This window comes from Dendrobium catenatum, unplaced genomic scaffold (assembly GCF_001605985.2).
Source record: "Dendrobium catenatum unplaced genomic scaffold, ASM160598v2 fragScaff_scaffold_1398, whole genome shotgun sequence".
Classification (NCBI taxonomy): domain Eukaryota; kingdom Viridiplantae; phylum Streptophyta; class Magnoliopsida; order Asparagales; family Orchidaceae; genus Dendrobium; species Dendrobium catenatum.
Window position 1 is genome coordinate 953,364 of NW_021319860.1, and position 6,000 is coordinate 959,363.

At 37.6% G+C, this 6,000-nt stretch overlaps 1 protein-coding gene and 1 long non-coding RNA gene across 3 annotated transcripts in view; both read right to left on the reverse strand.

Moving 5' to 3' along the window:
* The window catches only part of LOC110097351 (ketohexokinase), a 48,762-nt gene that overhangs the window by 38,047 nt on the left and 4,715 nt on the right, over window positions 1–6,000 (reverse strand). The window lies entirely within an intron of this gene.
* On the reverse strand, window positions 4,025–4,294 carry LOC114580920. Its single transcript, XR_003702595.1, has 2 exons — window positions 4,166–4,294; window positions 4,025–4,058 (listed from the first exon to the last, which is right to left on the reverse strand). It is a non-coding gene; the product is annotated as an uncharacterized LOC114580920 (long non-coding RNA).

Genomic DNA, 6,000 nt, shown 5'->3' on the forward strand with positions numbered 1-6,000 from the left:
CTTTCTCCACCCCGAGCTCTCTCACTCTCCCTCATTCCTCTCTCGACCTCGCTCCAACGATGGTTTTCCCTTCCAGCCGATCGGAAGCAACGATCGAAGCTTGCCGATTGTGAGAGCTCCTGTGTCGCCGTTCGACTTCGTCGCTTCTTCGATTCCCTTCGTAGTTGTGCGACTCCCCTCCATAATTATTAATTATTATTTAATTATAGATATAATTAGTTAATTAATTATAATTAATTAATAATTAGTTATTAATTATAAATTATAATTATCTAGTTAATTATAATTAGTAATTAGTTAATTATAATTATAATTAATTTACTAATTATAATTAATAATTAATTATAGATTATAATTAATTAATAATTAGCTATAATTAATGTTAATTATAATTAATAAAAAAAATAATGCTTGTGCCGGCTCCTCCCGCCTCAGTTTCCGTACCTTTGCCTCGATCCACAAGTCACCGCCGGACTTCAAGGTATAATTTCTAACTTAAACCCCGCCCTCGATGCGCTTGACGCGCCGGTGGACCCCCTATACGCACTCTTGTAGCACGGTGGGAGGGAATCTGGTGCGACATGTGCGACGAGGCGGGTAAGCCCTATACACGCTCTTGTAGCGTGATGGGGACGGTCCTCGACCTCAACACTGACACCGCCGACGACTGCTACGCAATGTATAATTCCTAAAACTCAGATTCCTCATTCTCGTCATTTGCGGCGGACCGACAAACCCCTTATACGCGCTCTTGTAGCACGGTGGGAGGAAATCCGGTCCGGCGTCTACGACGAGGTGAGTAATGGCCTAAAATCCCATTTTCGACGTTTGCAGCGGACCGGAGGACCACCTATACGCGCTCTCGTAGCACGGTAGGAGGGAGCCCGGTGCGACGCATATGACGAAGTGGGTAAGCCCTATACACACTCTTGTAGCGTGGTGGGGAGATCCACTTGTGCTCGCCTACGGATACTGTTGAAGACCTCATACACGCTCGAGTAGCGTGGTGAGATGAAAAAATGTACGGCCCGGTGTCCCCCGACACCTACCATACACGCTAAAGTAGCGTGGTGGGATGGCCCAGTCTCTCGAATTTTTCCCCTAAACGGGGGAGACGCCGGGAGGTTGCTAAAATTTCGGGTGAAGTACTGTTACACTTGGATCTGTTTTGAACTCTAAAAGAACAAGGAGCCCGGACTCAAACGAGAAAGAGCAGAGGATTTTTGAACTTGATTGAACATGAACCTGGACTATTGAACAAAGCTCAAAATGATTAATTAAAGGTTAAATCCAGACAAAAGAATTGGAACTTAAATTCAAATCATTTGAACATGAAATTGTACCTACAAAGACTTCAGAAGACTCTAAACAAGCACTTGAACTTGTTCTTGGAACTCGAACTGTGCAACATCAGGGGATCCGAATATAGAACTCAAACTCGAGTGAACTCAGACTTGAACTCAATTTGAAAATGGGATGAATAAAAGACCATTCAAACTTGTACTCTGAACGCAAGCTGGATCCAAGCTCAACATGAACAATGAAGAATCCAAACTTCTAAGAATAACAAGGAACTCAGTTTCACATTTGATTTGGATATCAAATGAGATGAACAAGACTTTGAGCAAAGACTTGAACTTGTACGTTGGAACTCAGACTTGGATTCAAACACAAACAAGGACAAGGCTTGAATCCTGTGCAAGGGAGTTCAAACAAGAACATGTGTATGGTTAATAGTAACTCAAAGTCCGTTACAAGACCTGGATGCACGAACTTCTACAACAATCCCTACAAATGCCTGTTGATTGAGATGGCAATACTAGAGACCAGCAATCAAAGATCTGTACCAACAAGCAAGTACAATCAGCAAACCACCCGAGATTGGTGAAATGGTGGATATGATGCAGAAATAATGAATCTCCTGCAAACATTTTCTAGAAGCTCGTAGTGGATACAGCAGTCCCCTGCAAATGCAAATGAATACTTATGGATAACAACAGTGTATTGTACAATGAACCACTGTGGGCACAAGTATTGATATCACCTACGACATTGGTGGTAAAGATCTTCAAGTATTTCGGGCACGAAGATAGCCCGACGTACGAAAAAGGACACCCCCTGGCAAAAGGGAGGAAATATTTGAACAAATTAGAATCAAACTTCCTGGTGTTCCAAAGTCTCTTTTTAGTGCTATACCCGAGAAGAAAATAGTTATGGTGCCCACAAACACCGAGAATGACAAATCCATTACACTTATCATCTTAAAAAGAGTTCTCTACAAAACAACAAACTTCAAAATCCAGGAAATCCTTCCCCGGTGATTGAGAAAGGGGAGTCAACATCAAAATCCAACGCCACCGAATCTGCAACACTCATATAAGCAGACAGAAGGCATCTACAATCTACAATTCATCGCCACCGGATCCGCAACACTCGTATTAGCGGACAGAAGGTGTGTACAAGCTCTCAAATGAAAAATTGTGTGCATCCAAACGATAGTTATCTACACAACTACAAATATTTCAAAGAACCCCTGCACATGCACTATAGTTTGTATACACATAAGTACACAATGGGGTATGTCTAAATCAATATAAAAATCACCCGCATTGGCCCCGACGAGCGTGTTATTGGTATACACTTGACGCCTAGGGATGTTGCGCTGGTCGATAAATGAATTCTAGTTCGAACCTGATCCTTCTATACGGATCAATAGAAGTCGACAGGATTCGAACCTTCAAACAAATACATGGTTGTGGGGACCAATGTATTTGTTTCAATGCATTCATATTAGGCCTTCAAGGCCTACAATCAAGAAAATTCACAAACAAAGGCATAAAGCCTACGAGAAACCCGATCCTCGAGCAACAGCTTGTCGAGTTGACAGGGTTCAATCAATAAAGGAAAATGAGCCCGAACACCCCGATGATGGCCACGTTGAACGCTAATCTCAACCAGAGGGGTCCATTTAATCCAAAGCTCCACACAAATACTCCAGAAATCCAAAATCCCAAAAAAATCTCAGATATTTAAAATTGAAATAAATTCATCAATCACTTAAAACAAAACCCATCCACCCTCCGCAACAGTTTGCCAGGGTGGACAAATCAAAATCTACTTCTGCTCACAAAGAGTCAAATGCCTAGTCAAAAATATCACTAAGATCCATTCTCAAATAGTCTTCTGCCAGTAAGGACGTGGTACGTGTCCTCTAAACGGCGGTTTTGCCGCCAAATGGCACCGCATGATAAACGGTTATGACCCGGGGCCCTCTGAACCGAGTGGTTTTGCCGCCAAATGGCACCACGAAATACCGGTTATGGCCAGCGCCAATACGCTCTTTATTGGCATCAAATCCTTGAGATATGAATCAATAGGATATGATCGATAGGGCACGAAGCCCTCTGTCAGCTAAGGTGGATTCAAATTTGTCCCCTTAGACAAACATCCAACCCAGGCCTACAAGATCCCCTTGGACGAAGCAACCCATGGCTGCCGACAAGGATCCTTCTGTCAGGTTGGGTCGACTACCTCCTCTGACTAAGTAGACCAGGGACCACGATGGCCCGGGACGACGGAACCATGGGATCTTGATCGGGCCCATCATCCGTTCCCCCACCATCCGCTTTAAGTGCAAGATGGTGCAATTTCTATTTAAATATCAAATCCTCCAATCTCCAAACCCAAAACCCATGCTGCTACTATATGTCAGATAACACGTATATTCTACGTATCTGATCAATGACTAGCTTTAATCGAAAGTTCTCTCTCGTGATCGGGAGGGGTAATTAACTATAGGGGCTTGCGCCTATAGGAAACCAGAACTCAGATCATAAAGTCCTCGCAAAATGAGGACTAAATCTCTGGGTAGTGTCTTATCTACAAACCCATCTGCCTTCCAAAATTTACCCCGGAACCTATCAGTTAAAACTCCCTCGCTCAAATAAAAGCACAATCAATCAGTGCTCGGCGAAGAGGCCGGGGCCGAATTTTTGGAGCCCACATGCATTGAACTTGCATTTTCCCCATGCTAACCGACAAATGGGTGTGTAATACATCTGTTACATCTGATATAATCAACCTGTTTTAAACAGTGCATCATAACATTAAACTAGGATAAATCAAATTATTTCAATTATGAATGCATATGGACAAACAAGCTTACTTATCATCATCCTCTTGCTTGAAAACCTCTGGTAGAACGTCTCTGAAGGTTGTTGGGGTACATTCAGTATGTATAGGAAAGCCCCAACCTGTACCATCTCATGTATAAGACCAACTCCTCCCTTCCATTTCTTTCAGAAGAAATAATTGGTATGATGAGTCAGTGCCTTTTACTCTGTAGAGTATGAAGGTCTATCATGTGCCAATTAACCCGCTTCCAACTAATCATCGGTACTCGATCCATCCAAATTTGTCATATTGTATGTTAAATCGATGTAGTTGAACTATCTTTCTTATTTTTATAAGATAAATTTATAATTACTTTTTTCATATGAATTGCAAAAATGATGCGGATAAGTCGAAATCCCTACAAAATTACATACATTTAACATAATTGGAAGTACAAATCTTAAGTTTTCATTAAGTAAGATACACAACCGAGTTTTAGTTGGATTTGAGTTAGAAAATATTTGAAAAAAAAAACTCAAATGCATATTGGACATCTTTCTAGTCATCCTCACTTAATAAGTCTCTTCTCTTATCATCAAACGTGATCGTCATTATGTTAGTTTTCATTTTTCGTCCAATAACCTAATCGTTCGAAAAACCTTGGCACATTCGATGAACCTCATTTCAAGATATTTCAAATCGGAAGCATTTAGAAAATTTTTCGTCTTATAGATGTTTATCTTCATTACATCGGCATACAAATGCCAAAGTAACCATTTATGCATGCACCATCTGAAAATTGTCATTTACATTCGTCTTTCGGTCCAACAAACAATCACATAATCATATCATACAAGCATGCATTCTTCTACTTACATTATTAAACATGTTTTTATTGGGGGTGTCTCGAATGTACTCTAAACATTGTCGATATATTTTGGAGGTAGTGACAAAAAACTTCATAGCTCAAGAATTTTCAATAAATAACTGCTGCATGTAACTTCTGTTAGTGTTTACTTTCATATGTATATGCACCCCTTATATAGCAGAGTTTGAAAATATCTCATATGAAATTTGAAATTATAATATTTTTAGCATATTAAAGGTAAACTAAAAAAATATAATAAACAGTATTGCTTTACAACTCAGCTTTTTTGATCAAATACTGTAAACAATAGTATCAAATAAATGACTTTAATCAACAATCATATAACAAACAGAGAATCTTATGCTACCAGGATAACATTATCATAAACAATAATGCTTTACAGTTTAGCTCATGTGATAAGTTGTTGTCTGAAATAATATTTAAAAAGATCATTAATAAATAATAAAACAAGCAATATATGATTCAATGTTATAAAATGAACAGTTGAAAAGACATTATTATTTTAAAAAAAATGTGACAAGTTGAAATCACCAGTTATATCAAATAATAAGTACACGATCTTCTACGATTTCTTAAATTATTTTGTCAGGAATCTAATTGCACTAAAATATAATCAAATAATAATAAATTATAATTAATAACTCATTTGAATAGATAATTTTAATTAAAATAATTACTTTAAAATATATCAAATCTACATATTAGTTGTAAACTTAATAAAAAAAATTAAGATTTTCTAATTGTAAATTAACATTAGTATAAAACTATGGTTAATACTTATTTTACTTAATTTAATGAACGATTAATTAATATTATTTAATTGGTGCATAAAAATATTTTTTATTTAAAAATTAATTAATTAATTAAATATGTTTATAATAAAATATTTATATTAAGATACTACACAACATAAAATAATTTTTTTATAATAACTTATGAGTTACATAATAAATATTTAAATTAACAGTTTAATAATATTAAAAATATATATCATAATA